Consider the following 26,502-nt stretch of genomic DNA (forward strand, 5'->3'; position numbering starts at 1 on the left):
GAGGTTAACATCCAACAATTTTGTTTCAAAGCACTAGCTTTCGGAGCACTGCTCCTTCCTCAGGTGAATGAAGAGGTAGGTTCCAGAAACATATATATAGACAAAGTCAAAGATGCAAGACGCTACTTTGAATGCAAGCATTTGCAGGTAATTAAATCTTTACAGATCCAGAGAGTGGGGTAATCCCAGGTTAAAGAGGTGTGAATTGTCTCAGTTAGTAGGATTTTGCATGCCCAGGCCAGATGGTGGGGGTGGTGAATGTAATGCGACATGAATCTAAGGTCCCAGTTGAGGCTGTACTCATGTGTGCGGAACTTGGCTATAAGTTTCTGCTCGGCGATTCTGCGTTGTCGCCTGTCCTGAAGGCCGCCTTGGAGAACGCTTACTCGGAGATCAGAGGTTGAATGCCCTTGACTGCTGAAGTGTTCCCCGACTGAAAGGGAACATTCCTGCCTGGCGATTGTCGCACGATATCCGTTCATCCGTTGTCGCAGCGTCTGCATGGTCTTGCCAATGTACCATGCTATTGGACATCCTGCCACACAGACACACACACACACACACACATCCTCACCCTCAGACACTATAACACCCAGCTAAGCATTCGGAAAACAGCAAGGCAATCATAAACTAAAACCTACTTCTAATCCTAACCCCAAACAAAACAAAAACACTAACCTCATGATCTAAAACAGAACTACTATAATGAGCTGTAGTCAATCCCTCAACATTGCTCTCGTTAGCTATCTCTTCAGCTAGCAGGGCGGTTTCCACCTAGAGTGAAGGAAAATGACTGCAAAAAAAAAACAAAACAAAGAATAAAACGCCTTAAAATATAGTACTCCACAGTAAGAAGTCTGTTGGACTTTAACCTCGTGTTGTAAGACTTCTTACTGTGCCCACCCCAGTCCAAAGCTGGCATCTCCACATATAGTACTCCAACAGGGAGCTATGTATTTTCACAACAGTTCGAACAAACGCTCAAATCCCAGACGTAAGCCCAGCTTGCAAAACATTAAACAAGAATAGTAACTTCATTGCAGTAAGCCTACTTGTGACAATAAAGATTATCATTATTAGTATTATAAAATGCAAACATAAGCAACAATTCAACATGCCCATCCCCAATATCCAAAAACCTCAATCACCCCAGACATTCTTCTTTACAAAAGAATCCGCCTCACCTGGCGCATCAAAATAATAGTCTTTTCCTTGAAACGTCACTCTTATCCATGCCAGGTACGCCACCTCAAAGCAGACTCCACTTTTATAGAAGCCAGCCTTGGCCTTGTTGAATACAGCCCCCGCCTTCGTCATGTCCGTTCCCACGTCCTGGCAAAACTTGGTGGTGTGACCTTCCCATTTTCATAGAATTTCATAGAATTTACAGTGCAGAAGGAGGCCATTCGGCCCATCGAGTCTGCACTGGCTCTTGGAAAGAGCACCCTACCCAAGGTCAACACCTCCACCCTATCCCCATAGCCCAGTAACCCCACCCAACACTAAGGGCAATTTTGGACACTAAGGGCAATTTATCACGGCCAATCCACCTAACCTGCAGATCTTTGGACTGTGGGAGGAAACCGGAGCACCTGGAGGAAACCCACGCAGACACGGGGAGAACGTGCAGACTCCGCACAGACAGTGACCCAAGCCGGAATCGAACCTGGGACCCTGGAGCTGTGAAGCAATTGTGCTATCCACAATGCTGCCGTACTGCCCTTGTAGTCGCGATGCTCTTTTGTCCATCTCAGGACCTACACTTTTTCTTTGAAGCTATGAAACCTCATGATTGCTGCTCAAGGTGGTTCATCAACACAAGGCCTCTGACGGACTCTGTTGGGCTCAGTCCATCTCGGTTGGGGACATGGGTACACCCTCCCCCACCACCTTCCCAAATATCTCCACAAAATACTCTGTGGGAGTTGACCTTCCATCCCCATAATTCAGATGTTTTGCCTCCTGAAACAATTCTCCAAATCTTTCATTTTGGCTGTCAGCGATTTGTTCCCATTGGCTATCAGAGCCATCATCACTTCCAGAGAGACAATCTGGTCACTATGGGTGCAATTCTCCGGCCTTGCTGCACTCTTGCTCAAGTATAATGAGGCCTGTGAATAGCGGGAGAGGCAAAAAGTGAGATCCGTGTCAGGTGCAAAACAGTTTGCGATGCAACTGGCCCGCTCTCGTAGGCGAAATCGGGATCTCGCCGTAACATGGCGAGAAACCAATTATCACCACTAAAGTCCCATTTCCATAAAATTAATGAGAGCGACTCCATATCCAATGGCTTCCCATCATTCAGTGGGTTCCCCAGCAAGTGGTCATGCAGGCGCTGATTAGTACTCCTTTTGAAAAATGTGAACCTAGCAGAAGGGTTCTGTAGGGAGCCGAATAGGTGAGCAGCATTCTTGGCTGACAGGCGAAGAGCACCGAGGCACTGGGCTTTCCACTCCAGTGATCAGTGGCGGGTTGGTGGACTCTCCACTGGGGTGGGCCACCATGGGGGAGTAGGGGGGGAGGTGCTGGGAGGGGCAACTGGGGTGCAACCGCTCACGGAGCCACCATTACAACCGGTGGATCGTGTGTACCCATTCCGGGGCCAACGCCTGCCCCTGCCCGTCCGTCCCAATGGCCACCTGTAATCCCTACTGACTGCTGAGGCCTCTATCTGCACAGTTGAAGGCTATTGCTGATATTGGCAATCGTGGGTAAGTGAGCACTTCACTGATGCCAAGTGGATTCCCGTGGGTGGGCTGGCCATGTAGCATGTGGGAGTCATTGCCTAGCATCCCTGATGCCCGGACACTGTGCTCGAACACTGTGGGAGGCAACACCACACATGCAATATCCGAACAGCCAGGGGATGGGAAACAGCTCCAAGGACATGTGCACGGCTAGAGGGTGGGTGAGCGCCAGGGCAGGAAGGGATGTCTGGAGAGATGGACAAAGGGTCCAGGGCCAGCCCGCATTGCGGAAGGGAGGGACAGAGGCATCATATTGGTTGTTCAAAAAGGTGTTTAATGTGTTGTACATACCCCACTCCTGATTATGCCACCCCCCACCCCCACAACCACCCTCCCTACCCACTTGCTATCACCCTCACCCCGTCCCCTACTCCCGGTGCCCTCACTGATCGTCAACATGCTTGGCCTTCCTAGCTCTACCACCGCGTCTAGGTGTCTCCCCAGGATGCACATCTGAGGTGGAGGTAGCCAGCTGCTTACCTCATCCTGTGGCCTTTGATGCCCCTGGTAGGCGTCCTCTGGGGGCTCTGGGGCCAGAAGGCTTCGGATCACTTGACGGCAGCACATGCACAGCTGTATCACCCTGTCCAGTGTGCTGTCCCCAAGACATGGCCTCATCAGAGGGATGGAACTCAGGGGAGCTGGTGGCCACCGTCGCCACTTCATGGGACGGGTCTGGGTTGGCACTCCCGGTCAGTGCCCATAGAGCCCTGGGGTTCATATTCAGACGGAGGGGCAGCTGGTTTGAGCCCCGACTGCCCCTGCATCATCTCGCTCTGCCAGCCCTGGCGGTTCCCCATGATCTGCACCATAGTGTCAACGCCCTGGGCGATGCTGCTCAGTGACTGGGCCATGCTCTGCAGCGCCTCAGCCATACCCAGCTACACCTGGGAAAAGCTCCTCAGTGTCTTGGCCATGTCCATCTGAGAGCAGGACATGTCCCACAGAACCTCACCAAGGTCAGCCTGGTACTGGGTGTCATCCCCCAGTGAGCCGGACATTCTGTCGAGATTCTCGGCAATGGCCGCCACTGACTGAGCAACACCTTGGACACCTTCACTCATGCTGCCGACATCGGGCACCAGGCTTTCACTGTGTTTGCAACCCTAGCAGTGTTGGCGTCGGTGCCACTCATCGCGGCACCATCCCCTGTGCCCGTAGCCTCTGGGGCTCCTCCACGCGGCTATGGATCTGCTGGAGTGTCACTGACATCTCCCTATGAATGCTTTGGCAACTCCCTATCATTTCCATCCACTCCGAGTATGTCTGTACCACTGGCTCGGCATCAGGCTGGGACCCAGCTGGGTGCTAGGATCCAGCAGCCCTCCGACTCCTGTCTCGCCTGGGGGTTCCTGCCTCCACCTTAAGAACATAAGAACTAGGAGCAGGAGTAGGCCATCTGGCCCATCGAGCCTGCTCCACCATTCAATGAGATCATGGCTGATCTTTTGTGGAATCAGTTCCACTTTCCGGCCCAAACACCATAACCCTTAATCCCTTTATTCTTCAAAAAACTATCTATCTTTATGTGCATCCTTATGTGCATCATCAGCGGTGTGGTGCCCAGATTGCCCAGATTGTGCCCCCGAAGCCTGACCATTAATATGTTTGGTTGACAGCTGTGCCATGACTACAGGTGCGTTTTTCTTGGAGTCAGGAGAGGGTGCCCCCTGGGATGGGCCAGTGTCATCAGCTGGAGGACCTGTGGGAGAATGGATAGTGAGAGGGATGGGCCAGTCAGTAAGGCAATAACAACTCATGTTTGACAGGTTCTCTGGGTGGGGCCTGGTGGTTTCTCATCTCTGGGGCATCCGCCAGCCGCCGCGTGGGTGACCGATCTGTCCTCAGCCACCCTGGTTACCTCCAGGGCAGGCTTCTAGAAGATGGTATGGATTCTGATGTCCGGCACTCCACCTCCAGTCTGGGCCCTCTCCCGATGGTTATGGGAGAGCTTTTCCTGAGGAGACACAGAGAGGACATCGTTAGCCACACGCATGGGTCACAATGGTGAGAGAGGGGGGTGTGAAGGAGGGGTTGGGGGGTTGAAGAGGGAGGGGCGGTGGAGGAATGGCTGAGGGCCAGGGAGGTGAATGGTCCCTTGGGTGGGGAGGTGGGGGCCGTTGGTGTCTACTCACTCATCCTGTCCGGTGTAGCTTGTTAATGTTTTTCCGGCACTGAAAGCCAGACCTCCTGGTCACACGCCCTGAGCTGATAGCTGCTATCATTGTATCAGGCAGCACTGCCTCATGGCTGACTCTCCTGGACCCTGGGGGGAACAAGACATCTCTCTTGGCCTCCACGGTGTCCAGCAGCCTCCCCGGGTCAGCATCTCTGAATCTTGGGCCCAGTCTCCTGGGCGCCATAGTTGCGAGCTGGCTGGGATTGGCTGAGCAAGTGCAGCTTAAATGCTGCTCGACCTTGTTAGTGGGGGTCTGGCAAGCGAGGTCCTGGCGAATCAGCTGGCGAGCCTTCATTTGAGGCGAGACGCCAGTGAGGCCTCGTTAAGTGGACCAATTAATGTTGAATTGTGTTGTCGGCCTTGCTGGGTGGAGCCCCGGGAAGCTCACAGCAATTCCCGCTCACTACCACACTTAGAAATTGTTCAGGAGAATTGCACCCTATGCTGAATAAGGGCCACGTGCATGCCTTTTGTCATGGCCTCTTGTGCTTTTACTGTTTTGTGGATTGGCTCCAACACTGAAAGGATGGGAGCCAAGGCCTTTTCCATCAATTTGCAGAGGTCCCCCCCGACATAACCCGCCAGTATTTGGCAAATCATTTTTATTTTTATTTTAGAGAACCCAATTCATTTTTCCAATTAAGGGGCATTTTATTGTGGCCAATCGACCTGGCCTGCACATCTTTGGGTTGTGGGGCGAAACCCACGCAAGCATGGGGAGAATATGCAAACTCCACATGAACAGTCACCCAGAGCCGGGATCAAACCTGGAACCTCAGGGCCATGAGACAGTAGTGCTAAACAATGTGCCACCGTGCTGCCCTGTGTTTGTCAAATCATGACACCAAGGTGCTCATAAACATCTCGGCTGTTAGTGGAGTGACTGGAGATCCAGAGGCTGCCTCCACCATTTTGTCCACCAACGGCCTTGGGAGGCCTCCAACTCGGTCAATGAACGTCTACTCTATCTTTTTTTCCCCTGGACGTTTCTGGGCACTTCACCAATGTAGGTTCCTTATCTCATTAGATACGTGAGTTTTCAAATAAAAATACCCCCTGAAACTAAACAAAAAAGAGCTAAAAGTGGTGACACCTCGTGCATGTCTTCCCCCTACATAACACCCCTGGAAGTCCCATAGCATGTGCATTTTCTGTTAAATATCAAGAAGTAAAGCAAAATGCTTGTCTTGTTGATGACTCTACTTCCTCAGTTACTGAATAGTGCAGGTATCTGCTAAATAAATATACACACATGAAGTACATTTCCCAGTGTTGAGTCAGTGTGTGTAAAGCATTTGTTTTTAAAACTAATGCATCTGGCTAAGACATTATTGCTGCAGTCATAGCACAGGCCAAACAGACCAAGAGTCCCTTGCAGCAAAACAGTCCCGAGGATTAAGCTGGAGAAGAGTTCCATCTGTGGAAGCAAGATCTAGATGGAGGACTGAACAGGCAGGGTAGTCCATTCTAGAATAGATAGTTTTAACTTGCACAGTCATTTAAGATATATCAACTGCCAGGAAACAGCAAGTCTCAAGAGAGAGATGTGTGGGGAATGGTGATGATTCAGATGGAGAGAAAGGAGCCGAGCAGGGAACAGCCAGCCAGGTTCCATCCTTGAACATTTTTAAATATGCAGCTACAACACAAAAACTTGATTTATCAAACATGTGTATTTTCTGTCACAATTTCTCTCAAGTTTGGAAAACTTGAACACATACATTATTTTTTTATTTTCTCAGAATCAGATGCATTCTCCCTTTGTTTCTCTCATAGGCTGGTACAGGCAATCTCTTAAACATGCGAACAGACGCAAAATTAACTCCCACACTCTGCAAAGCACATATTGCCATGCAGTCAATAAATGCACAAAAGTGTCACAGACGTAGAGAGATATAAATTGGGTGGTATAGTGGCACAGTGGTTAGCACTGCTACCTAAGAGCACCAGGGACCCGGGTTCAATTCCGGCCTTGGTGACTGTCTGTGTGGAGTTTGCACATTCTCCCAGTGTCTGCATAGGTTTCCTATGGGTGGTCCGGTTTCCTCCCACAGTCTAACAATGTGCAGGTTAGGTGGTTTAGCCATGCTAAATTGCCCATTGCTGTCCAAAGGATGTGCAGATTAGGTGGTTGACCACGATCAATGCGTGTTACGAGGATAGGCAGGGCCGGCTCAAGGCACCGGCAACTCGGGCAGTCGCCCGGGGCGCCATGTGATAGGGGGCGCCAGAGACTCGGGTCCCGCGCATGCGCAGTTGGGCCGGTGCCAACGAGTGCATGCGCGGTGGCCGCCCTCCCCCAGGGCTGGCCGCCCTCCCCCAGGGCGGCCCCCCTCGTTCCGCCCCCTCCCCGTCCGCCCCCTCGGTCCGCCCCCCCCCGTCTCTCCCCCCCGCTCGGTCCGCTCCCCCCGTCTCTCCCCCCCCCCCCCCGCTCGGTCCGCTCCCCCCGCCCCCCCCCTCGGTCCCCCCCCCCCGCCCCCCCCCCCCGTCAAAATGTTAGCTCCTTTCTCTCTCCACAGATGCTTCAGACCTGCTGAGTTGGTCCAGTATTTTCTGTTTTTGTTTCAGATTCCAGAATCTGCAGTAATTTGCGCTTTGTCTTAGAGGAACATTGATGCATACATAGTTTCTTCTCCAAAGCACACTTTCTGTCACATACATCACACAATTACAACCTCATGCCTACACGTACTAGTAGAGCAACACACACACTTAACTACAGATTTTCTTACATAAGCAGATGTTTTAAATAACACCTGACTTACAGTTTGGATGTGTCCACATTCAAACATATTGATGGACACATAAATAAAAACATACTGATTCAGACGAGCAACAACAATGGGCAGACAATGTTCGTAAATTCAAGAGGGAATATAAAAAGATTTTGCTAAAGGAGGTTGAGTGGCATAAATGTTATAGCAAGGCATATTATGTTTGAACTTTGTGGTGCAGCTAGCGGAATACAAAAGTCTTTCCCAGTCATTTATAATCATATGCTTCTGTATGTGTCTATTTTATCCCGCAAAATTTAACTTTTATCAAATAATTTGTTTTGTACTGATTATGAGTGACTTGACCTCTGCCCCACTTTATGTGATTAACCCATGAGAATTCTACAGCAACAATCTTCAATTCCAAGAATCAAGCCCATCACTGAACAATACAGAATTTAAGGTCACTGCATTCCCATGCTTTATTTAATTGGGTAGAACTAGACAGAACACTGTTGACAAGGCAGGGGGTAAGTATTGGAATAACTCAGTATTAGTTGTTGTTTTTTCTCAATGTAACAGAGCAATATTCTATTTTGAAGATTGCAGTACAGTTTAGCAAAGTCAGGCTTACAGCTGGAATTTAATATGCTACAGCTAAATCCCAGTTTTCAGGGTATCCCTCAACAAGGTGAGCATAAGATATATAGCCTCATATTGTCTAGCAGCCTAGCTATTGCAGTGTCAATTACCCCTGCTTCTAGCATGCATGATCTACATTTTCCCAGAGGCCTTGGACAAGTCATTAGTCACAGTCATTGTCATTCTTCAGTTATTTTCTGCTCGTGTCAGCTTTACTACCTTATTTGCATTATTTCTCTGTTTTGTCACGTATGTATTAAGATATTTGATCTATTAACTAAAAGCTGGGATTTTGGGCTTCATAAATAGAGGTAGAGCAAGAGATGCAGAGGGAATGTGAGGAATAATTATGCAGCTGTTAGTTATGGCCTGGAACTCACTGCCAACAAGGGTGGTGGATATGGAACCAATCAATGATTTCAGAAGGAATTTGGATGTGCCCTTGAAGGAAATAAACATGCAGGACTAAGGGGACCGAGTGAGGGAATGGGTAACTGGATTGCTCCCGGGTGGGCTGGTATGGCTTTGAAGGGTGGAATGGTCTCCTTCTAAGCCAATGACTTTAAAGTTTACTTCTGTTCAATTAAATAGAATGTATATAACCTCCTAACACTTTTCACCTTTTGAGGACTTACTTCCAGCATCTTTACAACTTTATTTAAACTTCTTCTTGAATGTTTCTCTCTAGTTTGAGAACCTTTTGTATTGGATAAGCAACATTATCCAGCATGTAAATCCCAAGGGGCTGGTTTAGCACAGTGGGCTAAATAGCTGGCTTGTAAAGCAGACCAAGGCCACCAGCGTGGCTTCAATTCCTGTACCAGCCTCCCTGAACAGGCGCCGGAAGTGGCGACTAGGGGCTTTTCACAGTAACTTCATTTGAAGCCTACTTGTGACAATAAGCGATTTTCATTTCATTTCAAGAAGTGACCACTAATGACTGTGACCAATTTAAGCTGATGCATCTTTTCCATGGTGTCATCCAAATGTATAGGCTCATTTCAGAAACTATAAGGCAGAATTTCTTTTTTTTTTATTTTGAGTACCCAATTCATTTTTTCCAATTTAGGGGCAATTTAACGTGGCCGATCCACCTACCTTGCACATCTTTGGGTTGTGGGGGCGAAACCCACGCAAACACGGGGAGAATGTGCAAACTCCACACGGACAGTGACCCAGAGCCGGGATCAAACCTGGGACCTCGGCGCCGTGAGACAGCAGTGATACCACTGCGCCACCGTGCAGCCCTCATGAGGCAGAATTTCTGTGGGAGCACAATTGGAAACTCACATCGAGAATTTAGCCCATTTGTTTTCCCATTTTGCCAATGTCTATCCACACCCAAATTTACTCTCACTAACACATGGAAGAATGTAAAATTGGAGTGAACAAGAAGAAATCAGCAGAAACATTCAGACTGAGCGAACCACCAAACCCTCACCATACATCCCCTAAGTAGGAATGTTTACAGCTATCTAACTATGATTCATACACAGCATATTTAAAACATGTAATCCATTGTAATGTGACTTTTACTACTGCCATAAAAATATGTTCAGAGAAAGAGAAAATACAGTGCATGTCTCACTGAGGACATGATGTGGAGATGCCGGCGTTGGACTGGAGTGGGCACAGTGGGCACAGGGGCTGGTTTAGCACATTGGGCTAAATAGCTGGTTTTTAAAGCAGACCAAGGCAGGCCAGCAGCACGGTTCAATTCCCGTACCAGCCTCCCCGAACAGGCGCCGGATTGTGGTGACTAGGGGCTTTTCACAGTAACTTCATTGAAGCCTACTTGTGACAATAAGCGATTTTCATTTCATTTTTTTCAGTAAGATGTTGTACAACACCAGGTTAAAGTCCAACAGGTTTTCTCTGAATCACTAGCTTTCAGCCAGCAAGTTCCCCATCACTATTCAATGACACTTAGTCACTCTTTTGGGCCCTGGGGAGTTTCTCACCGGTTTAGCCCACACTTAGAATTTTTTTCATAACTGGGGAGCTGAACTGAGAGTTCAGACTGCCATTTTGAAAGGGTGCCTCGATCTCTAAATGAGCTATGAGTCCTCCACACATGGGCAATGTCACCCACCACACATGGGCATTACCCCACACCCCTGAAGTGAGGGCACGCTGCTATGGGGTCCCTGTGGACTACCTCTTCAGGTCCCCATGCCCCTTTGGCCCTCCCTTCCAGGACCCCCAGCTGTCACCCCCCCCCCCTCACCTCCCAGAGGCGCATTCTTAACTGCCCTGCATCCCCCACTCTCTATTCTCCCCTCCACCCTCCTTTCATGGGTTTGCCTCCCCTTGGAAATGCCACCCTGGCACCTGGGCACCCTTGCTATGCCACTCTGGCACCGTTCCTGCCAGCTTGGCAGTGCCACCCGATTTTAACATACACAATTACATCCATAACATGTTGTAACCATGATTCCTCAATATTTTACAACAACTATTTGCTTAACACCTCAATTACAGGTGTTTCTGGGCACAAATGTACGGGAAATGTACAATATACTGCCAGATTTTAATCAGTTTCATGAGGGACTGGATTAAAAATTATTTTCCCAGCATCTAAATCACAAGGGGGGAACATTTTTTTATGGTATCAAAACTGACAAAGGTAATTCCTAAAATGTGTTTGAGGACTATACTACATTGATCAGCCTACTGACCTGACACTAGATGAAACTACTGGAAAAAGTGGATGATGCTAAGGTGCAGGTGTTGTTTGACTATATGCCTACTATTTCCAGCATTTATGGACGGACCCTTTCAGTTTTCACAGATTCCCTTGTTGTTTCCTGTAACTTCTCGGTCTCCAGGATACTCCACAAATCTGTTTGAATCTTTTCAGATACTCTCAACAATATTTTCATATCAAGTGATACTGTGGCGTTAATTGTATAGAAAAGTGTAAAAACTTACACCGTGAAGGCTGCAGTTACAATGGGCAGCATGGCCGCGCAGTGGTTAGCACTGCTGCCTCACAGCGTCAAAGTCTCAGGTTCAATCCCAGCCCTGGGTCACTGTCCGTGTGGAGTTTGCACATTCTCTCCATGTTTGCGTGGGTTTTGCCCCCACAACCCAAAGATGTGCAGGCTAGGTGGATTGGCGATGCTAAATTGCCCCTTAATTGGAAAAAATGAATTGGGTACTCTAAACTTTTTTTAAAGCTCGAGTTACGTAACAGTAGTAAAGGAAGAATGGAAGCTGCTGAAGTCCAACCTGACTAGAAATCCAGGTAAATCTTTATAGTTCTATATATGTCATACTGTGGATTGGACCAGGATCTAACTTGCACTCTGAGTGCCAAAGGGAAAACATTGCATCAGCAAGCTTCCATACATGGGGGAGCTCCACTCTGCCAATGGCTACTTTTTAAGGTGAAGGGAGCGGAGGCTACAGTATCTACTTCTCATAAGATCAAAAAGACATTGAAATCTGTGGAAGTGACAATGCTATTTAACGTTAATTGGTCAACTTAACGAGGCCCCATGAGCTTTATGCTGCAAATGAAGGCTCGCCAGACGATTCACCAGGACTGACCTCCCTAGCCCCCTCACCAGCGAACAAGGGTCAGCAGCACTTGCACATCCAACCCCACTCAGCTCGAGCCTTGACCGGCCCCATGATTCGGGGACGTAGACCTGAGAAGGCTCCTAGGTGTGATGAAGGCCAGGAGGGATCCGTGTTCTCCCGAGGTCCTGAAGGGTGAACAGGGCAGCCAGTGCCACCTGGGACAAAGTGGTAGTGGCCCTAGGCTCGGGCAGCGTGACCAGGAGGACTGGCCTCCAGTGCCACAAGGAGCTCAACAGCCTGCAGCGGGCAACACAGGTGAGTTGACATCACTCTCATTCTCTCCCCCACCCCGCCCCCCGGGGAACCTTCTCACCTCTCAACGCAACCAGTCTCCCCCCACCTCCCTTCACACCCCCTCCCTTCACCCCAGATCTCCCATCATCTCAAACCTCCCTTCGCACACACACACACCCCCAGCACGGTGACCCACGCTGGGAGAGGGCTAAGACTGACGGAGGGGTGCTGGACGCAAGAATCCTCATGCCCTTCAGGAATGGGCTCTGGAAGTGACGGGGTGGCCAATCAAAGAGTGGTCACCAATGCAGAGGTTGGCAGATGCCGCAGAGGTGATGAGAATTCACCGGGCCCCATCCGGATGGACTGTCACACATGAGTTGTTATTGCCATACTGACTGACCCATCCCTCCCACTACCCCGTTTTCATTTCCCCATAGGCCCTCCAGCCAACAGTGCTGGCCCATCTGGCGTGGCCTCCTCCCCTGCCTCCCACAAGACCACCTCGGAGGAGAGCTCTGAGAATGCCACATTCAATGCATAGACCATAGGTCATTGGAGCAGAATTAGGCCATTCGGCCCATCGTGTCTGCTCCGCCATTCAATCATGGCTATCTTAAAGACACTCAGTGACTTGGCCTCCACAGCCTTCTGCGGCAAAGAGTTCCACAGATTCACCACATTCTGGCTGAAGAAATTCCCCCTCATCTCAGTTTTAAAGGAACATCCCTTCATTCTGGGTCTGTGCCCTCGAGTTTTAGTTTTTCCTACAAGTGGAAACATCCTTCCCACGTCCACTCTATCCAGGCCTGGCAGTATCCTGAAGTTTCAATAAGAACCCCCCTCATTTTTCTAAACTCCAACGAGAACAGACCCAGAGTCCTCAACCATTCCTCATACAACAAGTTCTTTATTCCAGGGATCATTCTTGTGAACTTCCTCTGGACCTTTTCCAAGGCCAGCACACCCTTCCTTAGATATGGGGCCCAAAACTGCTCACAATACTCCAAATGGGGTGTGACCAGAGCTTTGTAAAGCCTCAGAAGAACATCCCTGGTCTTGTATTCTAGCCCTCTTGACATGAATGCTAACATTGCATTTGCCTTCCTAACTGCCGACTGAACCTGCACATTAACATGAAAAGAATCGTGAACAAGGTCTCCCTAGTCCCTTTGTGCTTCTGATTTCCAATGCATTTCCCCATTTAGAAAATAGGCTATGCCTAAATTCCTCCTTCCAAAGTGCATAACCTCACACTTTTCCACATTGTATTTCATTTGTCACTTCATTGCCCACTTTCCTAGCCTGTCCAAATCCTTCTGCAGCCCCCTTGCTTCCTAAAAGATCTTCACAAATGCCTCCACAATTTCCTCAGCTATCTCTTTTAGGACCCTGGGGTGTAGTCCATCCGATCCTGGTGACTTATCCACCTTCAGACCTTTCAGTTTCCCCAGAACCTTCTCCTTAGTAATGGTCACTGCACTCACCTCTGCCCCCTGGTTCTCCTGGAGCTCAGGCATCCCACTGGTGTCTTCCACCATGAAGACTGATGCAAAGTAACTATTCAGTTCATCTGCCATTTCTTTGTTTCCTATTATTACTTCTCCAGCCACATTTTCCAGTGGTCCAATGTCTATTTTTGCCTCTCTCTGACCTTTTATATATTGAAAAAAACTCTTCCTATCTTCCTTTTTATTACTAGCTAGCTTGCACTCATACTTCATCTTCACCCCCTTATTGTTTTTTTAGTTGTCCTCTGCTCGCTTTTAAAGGCTTCCCAATCCTCTGGCTTCCTACTAATCCTTGCCACTTTGTATGTTTTTTCTTTCGTCTTTATGCTGTCCTTGACATCCCTTGTCAGCCATGGATGCATTGTCCTCCCCTTAGCATGTTTCCTCCTCCTTGGGATGAATTTCTGTTGTGCCTCCCTAATAACCCCCAAAAACTCCCGTCATTGCTGTTCCACTGTCTTCCCTGCTAGGCTCCTTCTCCAATCAACTCTGGCCAGCTCCTCCCTCATGTCTTTGTAGTTACCCTTATTTAATTGTAATACAGTTACATCTGATTGCAGCTTCTCCCTCTCAAACTGCAGGATACATTCTACCATATTGTGGTCACTGCTCCCTAAGGGTTCCTTCACCTTAAGTTGCCTAATCAAGTCTGCCTCATTACACATCACCAAATCCAGAATTGTCTGTTCCCGGGTAGGCTCTGTCACAAGCTGCTCCAAAAAACCATCTCTTAGAGATTCCACAAATTCCTTTTCTTGGGATCCACTACCAACCCGATTTTCCTAGTCCACCTGCATATTGAAATCCCCTATAATGATTGTACTATTGCCTTTTTTACATGCCTTTTCTATCTCCGGATTTACTTTCTGCCCCACATCTTGTCATCACAGCTTTCATCCCCACTGTCCGCCAGTGCAGATACACACAACTTGGTGGGAAACGTCAGTGGACTGGCTTCTGGGGCACAGTCTGGTGAGCACCACACAGTTGATGATGCACATCAGGTGGAGGCAGGAATTCCCAGGTGAGACAGCAGTCAGAGTGGTGCTGGATCTTAGGACTCACCTGGGGTCCAGGATGCTGAGCCTTTGGAACAGGTTTATCTGGAGCTGATGGAGACATTAGGGAGTGGCTGGGCCATTGGTTTGCTGATTGAGGGAGGGAGGGATGCAGCAGTCCTACAAAATATCATGGGGGACAAAGGAAAGAAGCTCGATTCCCAAGGGAAGTTCATGTCTCCAGATGCTAGGAAATCAGGGCTTGCACAAGGAAACTTAATGATGCAGTCCCAAGAGTTAACGATAACATTAGGAAGATAAATTCTTATAGAGAGAGGGTTAAGGGTAATGAATATCAGGTCGAGGTGAGCTAAAGCGTCAATGCTAGCTGGTCAAAGGTGATAGGAGGTGGGTTGAAGGCCATGGAAGGCAGGGCAAGGGTGATGGAATGAGACTAGAGTGTGATGGAGGGAAGATCTGGAGGGGGCATTGAGGGAAAGTGCAGATTGACGGATTATATTTCCAGGGATCCAGGTGGTGGATGCAGAGGGGGTGGCAGCAGTTGCAGCTGCAGTTCCCAAAAGCACCTCAGACAATGGGAATGATGCTCCTGGGTTTCAGGGAATTAATGCCTGTCTGGGTGTTCTTTAAAGATGACACTCGGACCTTCAATACCATGAGGTAACAGCGAGGGCGTAGACTTCCTGTCTGCCCCTTCTGCATGATTCACCACACTCCAGAACTGTGAAAATCTAATTGATTGGCGGCCGCTTGATGGGTGTAGGTACACATCCCAGCTACAAGCTGCAATGCCAGAGGATTTCACTCACATTTACATATATTTTTGTAAAAACACGATTTCTCACAACCACCATATGCCACACACTTACAAAAGCATGGCTAAATGCTATCTAATGATCAATAGATTTAGATGAAGGTAGCAGATGAGGAGCCCGAGCAAAACTGGAGTCAATGGGAATCAGGAGGAAAACTCGAAACTGGTTGGAGTCACAAATGAAGATGGTTGTGGTGCTGGAGGTCAATTATCTCAGTTCCATATTGTCACTGTAAACATGAGTTCCTCAGGATAGTGATCTCAGCCCAACATCTTCAGCGGCTTTATCAATTAGAGATGAACAATAAATGCTGGCCTAACCAGCAAAGCCCACATCCCGTAATTTAATTAGAAAAATGAGAATAGGGAGAGCTAGCAGCAGGAACACTGCAGCCAGACTGACAGAATTCAGAGTGTGTGAGCATATAGTAGTAAAGCAAAATTTTAATATTTCAGTGAGTAATCCAACAATATAGTTTAAAGCCACAATTTTTTGAAGTAGCTGATGAATGTCTGGATTCTTCTTCATTGTTTGAGCAAATGTTGCTGAATTCAACATGGCTAACGAAGTGAAATCTGTGAGAATCGGCGAGAGAGTATAAAAATGTTCTTGTACTAAGGTTAGGATGGCTACAGAGATCTGTGATGTGGAAATTTACAGCAAACTGCTAACAGTTGGCAGAGATGGAAAGAATGTGCTGGGTGTTAAGGTAATAAAGTTGGTGCTAATGTTCCGTGTAGATCTACTGAGAGAATCTGCACTTAGGTCGGAGGTTAAAGTGAATTATCAGAGAGAATGAGGTGATAAATACGTTACCAGGACACCTATCCACTGTTGTGAAATGTAGGGTTGCCCATTATGGCAGGTACTCATTTTTTATAAAATATTTTTGTTCGCCGCATGTTCATCATTTTCGCCAGACAAAAAAAAACAACAACAGAACAACCCCAACATTATAAAACCTAAAATCATAAAATAGAAACAAAAACAAACAACCAAAACCCCATTCCCCCACCTCATCATTTACCAACCCCGAACCAACTCCCAAAAGTGCATAGTAAACAAACCCCAAGAATTGTAGAACTCCTCCTTCACCCCCCTCAACTCAAACTTCACCTTCTCCAGGGTCAGAAACTCCAGCAGGTCCCCTGCCATGCTGAGGCACAGGGCAGGGAAGCTGATCTCCACCCCAGCAGGACCCATCTATGAAGGATCAGCGAGGCGAAGGCTAAAACATCTGCCCCCGCACCTGCCTGGAGCTCGGGCTGGTCCGACACCCCGAAAATGGTTTCCCGGGGACCAGGCTCCACATCCATATGTAAAACCCCCAAGATAGTGCTATATACCTCACGCCAATCCCTTTCCCGCTTCGGGCAGAACCAAGACATATGCACATGATTTGTGGGACCCCTCCCACATTGGTCACAGACATCCTCCATCCCATCAAACAATCGGCTCAACTTTAATTTGGTGAGGTGCACCCTATACACTAACTTCAATTGTATCAGCCCCAACCTCGCAGACGAGGTTGAGGCACACACCCTTCACAGGACCTCACACCACAATCCCTTTGCTATCGCCACCCCGCCCCACCCCTAGCTCTTCTTCTCACTTCACCTTAACTCCCTCTATGGCTACCTTGTCCTCCTCCAGGATCCTCCCGTAGATTGATGCCACAACTCGCTTCTTCAACCCCCCCCCCCCCCCCCCCGCTGACAGTACCGCCTCCAACAACGAGGAGGCTGGCGCTATCGGGAACGTCGGGAAGACCTTCCTTGCAAAATCTCGAACCTGCAGGTGTCTAAACCCCTTCTCCCTGTGCCAACATGTACTTCTCCCCCAGCTTCTCCAAGCTCCTGAATTGTCCCCCAAGAAACAGATCCTTCATTTCCTTGATTCCCCCTCTCGTCTCTTCTCCGAAACCTTGCATCCTTCCTCCCCGGCTCAAACCCATGATTCCCCCTAATCGGCATCCCGCTGACCCAGCCTACAGCTTAAAGTGTTGCCTAAACTGCCTCCAGATCTTCAAAGTGACCAACATCACCGGACTCACCAATCGGGCGCAACGCAATTGCCAGCGCTCACAACCCCAACCCCTGACATGAACCCTCCTCCATCTTAACCCATCAGGCCTCCCCCTTCTTAACCCAGCCACGCACTTCTCCACATTGCCGCCAAGTTATAGTACAGTACGTTTGGAAGGCCTAGCCCCCCCGCCTGTCGCCCTCTCTGCAAGACCACCCCCCTAATCCTGGCCACCTCTCCCCCCCCCCCACTCCCGCAAATAAACAAGGTGATCAATTTGTCTACCTCCTTAAAGAAGGATTTCGGTAGGAAGACCGGCAGGCACTGAAATGGGCACAAAAATCGTGGTAGCACATTCATTTTAACTGCCTGCACCTGACCTGCCAACGACAGAGGGAGGATGTACCACCTTGATTGTGGCAGGTACTCATGCTGTTATGATAAACATTACATATTTTGCTGTACCTGGAACTTATGCTAAATTTTTTAGACATTTGTATATATGTATTTTCAAGTCTGATTTGAAAGGCTTGAACCCAAATTAAAGTTAAAGATAAGACAGGGTACCTCTGAACGGATCTACGGCCATATAAACCTGCACAACTATCACTTGTAGATATGTATACGTAAAGTTGTACAAATATCCAGACACAATGCAGGTATGATTACACAAATATATTTCCCCATGTGGAAAGAATACCTGACTGAGACATGCTTGCGCACAATCAAACACATTGATGAACATATACTTGAATATGTACCAATTGAGAGAAACATCCATGCATACAATAATGAATTGTGTTTGTAAATTCAAGAGGGAGTTTGTAAATGTTTTGCTGAAAGAAAATATTGGAACAATATATGACATCGTTGAAGCTAGGATGAAGCAGGTGGAGTATAAAGCTCTTTTCAAGTCCTTTATAGTCCTACATTCCTATACAATCAGAATCTCATAGACACGTGTGCTTACACGCAAACACACTGGAGGATACAAAGACAAAATGCACGGGCGCAGAACATCAAACACATGTGCAGTTATATTGTACTACTAGTCTGAGAAATAGTAAAGTCGCCATAGCCCCAGATGGCCATAGGCTGCTAATCCTTTCGGAGGGGGGCGGGGGCTGACTGCTGGCTAACCTGAGGATCAGCACACCTCAGGCGAGGGACAAGGTTGAGAAGGCGGAGCCTTCATGGGAACCTCAGCCGGTACGGGAAGGAACGCTTGCTGTTGGTCTCACTCTGCATCATGAACCAGCTGCCCAGCCAACTGAGCGAAACCAGAATTTTCCCCTCACTGAGCATGAATATGTGGAATAATTTCCCAGCTCAAGAATCATAGAATTCAGAGAATTCCTACAGTGCAGAAGGAGGCTATTCAGCCCATCGGCCCTTTCTCCGATACAGCCCTAGCTGGGCCAAATCCCCCACCCCCAACCTTATAACCCCAGCTAACCTTTAGGCAATATTAGCATGGCCAATTGACCTAACCTGCACATCTTTGAACTGTGGGTGGCATGGTGGCACAGTGGTTAGCACTGCAGCTTCATGGCTCTGAGGACCCTGGTTTGATCCCGGCTCCGGGTCACTGTCCGTGTAGAGTTCGCACATTCTCCCTGTGTTTGCATTGGTCTCATCCCCACAACCCAAAGATGTGCAGGCCAGGTGAATTGGGCATGCTAAATTGATCCTTAATTGGAAAAAAAATTGAGTACTCAAAATTTATTTTAAAAAGTCTTTGAACAGAGGAAACCCACGCAGACATGGGGTGAACGTGCAAACTCCACACAGACAGTCACCCGATGATGGAATTGAACCTGGGTCCGTGGCACTGCAAGGCAGAAGTTGATGGTTTGTAAAATGATAGGTTTAAATTGAGATGTCTTAGCACTATGGAATTTCTGCTTAAAACATTGCCTGTTTAACCCTGAGCTTCCTTTATCCACAGCATAAATTCACTTCCTTCCTCACCAAAGGCAACGTTTTCTTTATTTTTACTGACTTCATCTGCTCTCACCTCTACCACCCTTCACACATGAGCATCTCTATTATAACTTGGGAATTGTATGCACAAAGCATTTCACTAGGCAACCGTTAACATCTCCATTTGTTCTTGTGGACCGAATTTGACAGCAATGACAGGCAGATGGTGAAAACAGGAGGAGCTGTAGGGTCAATTAACATCCTCTTTCCAGTTTGGGAAATTGCACTGTAATCTCACATTCACACACTATATAAATGACAAAATGAAGTTGCTTTCAGCAATCGCTCATCTGCCTCTGCTTATTAAATTTCCTGCCCTTGCCTTTATTTACTGGTGAAGCATTTATAGATCCAGAAAATAAGGAGTTGGGAGAGAACATTACTCACGAAGACAGAGCAACTTCAAATTGATCCTTGCAAGCAACACTTCAGAAATTGGCCTTTGCTCTTTAAGGTACAATGCTGAAGCACAGCCTCCTCATACACGGCCCCTTTTGTTCAGGTATGACACTACGTTCTGGAAGAAACACATCTTCAAGGGTTTGTTGAGCTCTATTTGCTTTACCCTCTACCTTGACCCTCCACAGATCAGTACTGCTCTGCTTTCTGCTCCTGCTATTTCTCGTAGTTGTAGCCACAACGGTAATCTCAGCAACAATGTTCACAGCAATATCACAGTCAATGAAGATGAACCGTGCCGCTCATCCAAAGATCAGGGCCGGGATTCTCCGATATCGCGGGCAAGTATTGGCGCCGGCATCAAAACCGGCGCAAGTGATGCCAGCGTCAGTGGGCCTCCAGGCCCAGTAATTCTCCTGTTCTTAGGGGGCTAGAACCGAGCCGGAGTGCTGTGCGCTACTCCGGCGCCAAAAGCCGGCCCTGCATGGCTGGCGCGGGTCCCCGCATGCGCGTGCCAACTGTCTCCATGCCGGCGCATGCATGTGGTGGCCATCTCCGCGCCGGTGCATGCGCATGGTTGACGTCTCCGGGCCAGCCCCCGCGGAACATGGCGGAGCCCTACAGGGGCCCAGCGCGGATGAAGATAGGCCCCCCCAGAATGAGCGAGCCGGCCGATCGGTAGCCTGCGATCGTGGGCCTGGCCACCGTGGAGGCCCCCTCCCTCCCGGAGTCAGATCCCCCCCCGCCCCCCCCCCAACCAGGACGGCCCCCGCAGCCAGAACCGAGGTCTCGCCAGGTGGGACCATATGTAAACCACACTGGCGGGACTTGGTGGGCACTTGGCCCGTCGAGCACGGGAGCCGCTTTCAACGGCCCCCGACCGGCGCTATGGCGATTCTCCAACCCGACAATTCGTGCGCCCCTCCCAGCCATTCTCCGATCTGGTGCCGGCTCAGAGAATCCTGGGCCATTCTCTTAACAGCAATGCAACATCAGACACTTCATAAACACAGCCAACACAACAACTTTTGTTTATGCAGCATTTTTCAACAGAATAAAATGTCCTGTAGCACTTCAGAGAGGTATTATAAAACAAAATTTGACACTGAGCACAGAAGGAGATATTAGCACAGATGACCAAAGGCTTGGTCCAAGTGATAGGATTGAAAAAATGTCTTTAAGGAGGAAAGTGACAAAGAGAGGCAGTGAGGGTTATTGAAGGGTTTCCCGAGCTTAGGGATTTCACAGTTGAAGGCACAGACACAATCCTGGAATGATTAAAATCGGGTTGTTCATCTTAGAAACCTTGCTGTATTGTTCAGCATGAGGAGATTAGAGAGATAGAGTGGGGCTATGTCCCATAGGGATTTGAAAACAAGATGAAAATATTAACATTGAGGCATTATTTAACCAAAAGCCAATATGTTTCCACAAGCACTGGGGTGATGGGTAAACAGCATTTGTGTTGTGTTAGGACATGGGCAGCTGAGTTTTGAATAACCTGCTCCCGGCGGTTATGGGTAGAAAGCGGGAGGGGGCTTGTTTAGCAGTTGGCTGGACGGTTGGTTCGTGATGCAGAATGAGATAAACAGTGCAGGTTAAATTCCCGTACCGGCTGAGGTTATACACAGATATATAGAACATACAGTAGGAGGCCATTCAGCCCATCGGGTCTGCACCAACCCATTTAAGCCCTTCCACCCTAGCTCCGTAACCCAATAACTACACCCAGCCTTTTTTTTTGTCACGAAGGGCAATTTATCATGGCCAATCCATCTAACCTGCATGTCTTTGGACTGTGGGAGGAAACTGGAGCACCCGGAGGAAACCCACGCAGTCACAGGGAGAACGTGCAAACTCCGCACAGACAGTGACCCAGTGGGGAATTGAACCTGGGACCCTGGAGCTGTGAAGCCACAATGCTATCCACTTGTGCTACCGTGCTGCCCTGTTATTCATGAAGGCCCACCTTCTCAACCTCTCCCCTCACCTGAGGTGTGGTCCTCAGGTTAAATTGTCACCAGTCAGCTCTCCTCCTCAAAGGGGAAAGCAGCCTATGGCCATATGGGACTGTGTGACTTTAGTTTATTAGAAAGTGGAAAGCCTGTCAGGAATTAATTAGACTAGCCAAATCTAGAAGTAACGAAGGCATGGATGAAGGTTTTAGCAGCAGAAGATGTCAAGGGCAGAGGGCTGGTTTCACTCTTGTTGAAAATAGAATTCATAGAATCTAGAATTCCTGCAGTGCAGAAGGAGGCCATTCGCTCCATTGGGTCTGCACTGACCAAAATGGTCATTGCCTTGTACTTGTGGGGTGTGAGTGTTATTTGCCATGTAGCAACCCAAGCCGGAATATTGTCTTGGTCTTTCTCCATATGAAGGTGGACTGTTTCAGTACCTGAGGAGTCGAGGGTTGTGCTGCACATTCATCAGCAAACATCCCCACTTCTGACCTTATGATGGAGGGAAGGTCGTTGATGAAGCAACTGAAGATAGGTGGGCCTAGGACACTACCCTGACGAATTTCTTCACGATGTACTGGGGCTGAGACAACTGACCCCCAACCACCACAGCCACCTTCTTTCTGCTAGGTATGACTACAACCAATGGAGAGTTTCCTCCACTGATTCCCATTGACATTAATTTGGCTGTCTCTCCCGTGCAGTCACACTTAGTCAAATGCTACGTCGATGTCACTCTGAGCTCACATGCGGAAACTGACATGTGTTTTCAGTTGATGGTGCTGAGGGTAAGTATATAGACGAGAAATAAAGGGGTCCAAGTTTAATAAATGAAGAGGAAGTCCAAGATGAGTTGTAGAGACATTTATTAACAGGCTGTTATATACATGAGGCCTGACTCCAGCTTACCGGGTCCTCTCACCTTTTTAGTCAGCCTCACACTGGGTGTCCTTTTATCCTTGTGCTAGTGAGCTACCCCATCCCCAAGGTTCAGTAAACTAATAGCTGAAATGGGTGGGTTGCCTCAGCAGGAAAAGTTGGAGAGGTTAGGTTTGTACCCTCTAGAGTTTAGAAGAGTAAAAGGTGACTTGATTGAAACTTTTAAGATCCTGAGGGATATTGACACTGTGGTTGTCGAGTGGCCGTTTCCTCTTGTTGGAGAGTCTGCAACTAGGGACCACAGTTTGAAATGAAGGGCTCACTCATTTCAAGACAGAGATGAGGAGACATTTTTTTCTCTGAGGGTGGTGAGTCTCTGGAAATCTCGTCCTCAAAAGGCAAATGGAAGCAGAATCTTTTGATATTTTAAGGCAGAACTGGATAGATTCTTGCTTAACAAGGGGGTGAAAGGTTATCGGGGTTAGAGGAATGTGGGAGTTGAGGTTACAATTAGATGAGCCATGATCTTATTGAATGGTGGATCAGGTTTGGGGGTCTGAGTGGCCGCCTCCTGCTCCTAATTTAGTTGAAGTTAGGTGCCAGAACTCAGCCATGATTGAATGATGGAGTTAAATGGCACCCTAACCCTGAGAGCAGTCCCCACCTCCTTAAAACAGTGTCATCAAATTGTTTGGTGGAGATTCTCTGTTCCTGAGACAAAGTGTTGACGCTGGGGCAAGATTCGTGGACTTCTAAGACTGCAAAACTGGCGTCGCACCTGGACCGATTCAGCAACTGTTAAGGGGCTAGAACTGGCACCACATGGAACACAGTCGATTCCAATGGGAAATGGTGCCGGATTTGCCAGGTTCGCGATTGATACTCGGGAAGCTGACAAGCTGCAGCCACATATACAAACTCCATTCCGCACACACACCATCCCAGCCAACAAGTTGGCAGCGAGGAGAGCGGCACCCCATCTCATGGACTCTGAGCTGGAGACCGTCCTGGACACAGTGGAGGAGAGGGGTGCCACCCTGTACACGGCCCAGGAAGGAGGCTGCCAGCCGCCATTCGCCGTGCATTATCGCTGGTGGCAGAGGCGGTATGTGCCACCAACAATATCGTCCGGACAGGCTTGCAGTACAGGAAAAAACTGCACAACCTCCTTAGGGCATCCAGGGTGAGTAGGCACCACTGTGCCCCTGGCACTAACCCCATGCCACACACCCATATAACCCCCCCCAGAAGGGCGACCGAACCGCCACCCTACACCACATATTGCCTGCCAGGCCGGGTGCCCTAACCACTGAGGCCACCAGTCACCCACCCCACTGGGCTGCATGCGGACTGCCTACCACTGTTCGCTTTCGGTTTCCCCCCATTTCCCCCAGGAGAAGGCCACCCACAACGCCGGGAGCAGGGGAATATTGGAGGGGGAACAACGGGCCTGCGGCAACTCACCGTGACTAAGCAGTGGGCCCTGAACTAGGTGGTGGCCCAGAGGAAAGGGAGGTCACCAGGGTGGAGATCGGCTGTAGGTGAGGAAGTATGACCCCGCTGAGTTGCGGTTCCCCATGCCATGTGTGTTAACACCCCCCAACAACTCCCCCCACGGAGATGCTCCGGTACATCAGATGAAGATAGGAGCACTTGAGGGGGCGGATGGTCCAAGAGCGGGCTGGCCCCAGGAACTAGCTGCCATCCAGATGGGTTTTGGGCTTCTGGAATGGACAGTCCCATTAATTGTGGAGATGCAGTCACAGAGCCAGGGACTACATGAGTGGTTGTCAGCGAGCATCCAGCACCTGCAGGTGTAGTTGGAGGAGTCCAACCGCGTGCAGGAACAGGAGTTGGTGACAACCATGCGTGACACCCAGGCCAATACTGCGTGGGTGGTGTCCACGGCGGAGGCATTGGTGAGGGTTTTGGCTATGGTTCTGCATGTCCAAGGCCTGGGACATTCTGTGCAAGCACTGGCCGAGGCCCAGGACAGGGTTGCCACCTCACAGACAGCCATGTGCCAGAGCCATCTGGAAATTGCAGTGGCGCTCCTGAGCGTGGCCCAGTCACAGCAGGCCATGGCTGGGACTTGGCGGCATTGCCCAGGTACTGGCCGACATGGCGCAGGCACAGAGAGGGTGGTGGCCCAGTCCCAGAGAGAGAGAGATGGTGCAGTCACTGGCTGATGTCACACAGGCCCAGAAGGTGGTGGCACAGTCAATGGGGGATGTGGCACAGTCCCAGACGGCAATGGTTCACTCTCTGACCGAGACCAGAACGGGCCTCCAGGAATGGCAGCGCCAGGTGGCGGGGGAGCCTCAGGGGTTAGCTCTGTTCATACCCCAGTGCCATGGAGTAGCCTGGGGGCTACCGGGCACCCCGAGATGGTGGAGGTGATGGGGCCCATGCTGGTGACTCCCACAGAGGAGGTGCCGGAACACCACAGCACCTTGCTCCTGTCCCTGGCGCATCACATGGGAAGTGAACAGAACAGGGTGGCACCACGGCACCTGGGACACCTGAGCAGCAGCTGGGCCCATCCAGGCCCGGTCACCTCAGAAGACGGCCGCCAATGAGAACCCAGGTCACAGGGCGGGACTCACAGCAGGCCACCTCCGCTCCTGATGTACCATCTGGGGATCCACCTGTATGTAGCGTTAGGGCCTGTAAGGCCAGAAAGTTAGACACCAATTAAGTTGGCACAGGTGCAGGGCACAGTTTAATTGTAGGGGCAAAGCACGTATCTGTAAATATTTGTGCACATTAAACACCTGCTAATACTGTTACAACCTGCCTCGGTGCTCTGTCAGATGGGTGTGAGGGGTGGGTTGGTCTGGGCTGGCCAGAAAGGAGGTCCGGGGGGTGGGAGGAAATGGGTGGATGTTGTGGGTGGCCTGGACTCCCCACCGTCCCACCACCATCACCCCAGGGATCCAATAGCACTCTGTGATGGAAAGCCCAGCTCCCTTGCAGGGATCACCCAGGTGGCCGGTGGAAAGTGCTACCATGGGCAGGAGTCAGACGTCATACGATGCAGAGCACCAGAGGTCATGCAGAACGGCTTGTCATCATTCCCCATTCTATGGACCAGACCCAGTGTTACTGCCAACCCTGTAGTGCAGCAGGTATGTATCACGGAGGGGATTGCAGGTGGGGAGTTGGCCGGAGAGTATGGGGGTGGGAAGTGATGTACGTGCCCCTGGCCAGTCCCACCCTACTGCCAGTCGGTGAATCTGGAGGTGATCAGCTTCTCATGTGCACCCTGGCCCTGGCACACACACCGGGAGTGGGTGTCCTCCCCCATTCCCCCACAGTGCCAGGTGCACATGATCTGGCAGATATGCCGCACTTTCCCCCTGCTCAGCCGGAGTTGTAAATGGCATGCCTGGTCCACGAATGACAGGCGCTGCCGGTACACACGAGGCCGCTTGCGGCACCTCCTCCTCCTCCCTGGCCTGTTGGGAGGCCGGCTCTCCATCCTGGGCTGCTGCCTCCTGTTTCTCCGAGCAGGCTCTACTGCTGCAGCTTTCTCCTCCTCGAGCAGCGCCAGCTCGTACAGCCGCAGGGCATCCCCCAGGACTGCTGTTGCTAGCAGGAAGACAACCATTGCTGGTTGTATTCCGATATGCATTGTCTGCAGGGTGTGATGGGCCAACATGTTAGCATGATGCGTACCCCTCGTGCCCAACCAGGTCCAAAGGGCTACACAGTGGGCCCAGATGGCACTGTGAGCTCTGCATGTCCCCTCCCATCCCTGCACCACCTCTGGCCCTGCCGCCAGCCCCGTTGCTCCCCATACGCAGTAT

This window comes from Scyliorhinus canicula, chromosome 1, assembly GCF_902713615.1.
Source record: "Scyliorhinus canicula chromosome 1, sScyCan1.1, whole genome shotgun sequence".
In the NCBI taxonomy this organism is placed as follows: Eukaryota; Metazoa; Chordata; class Chondrichthyes; order Carcharhiniformes; family Scyliorhinidae; genus Scyliorhinus; species Scyliorhinus canicula.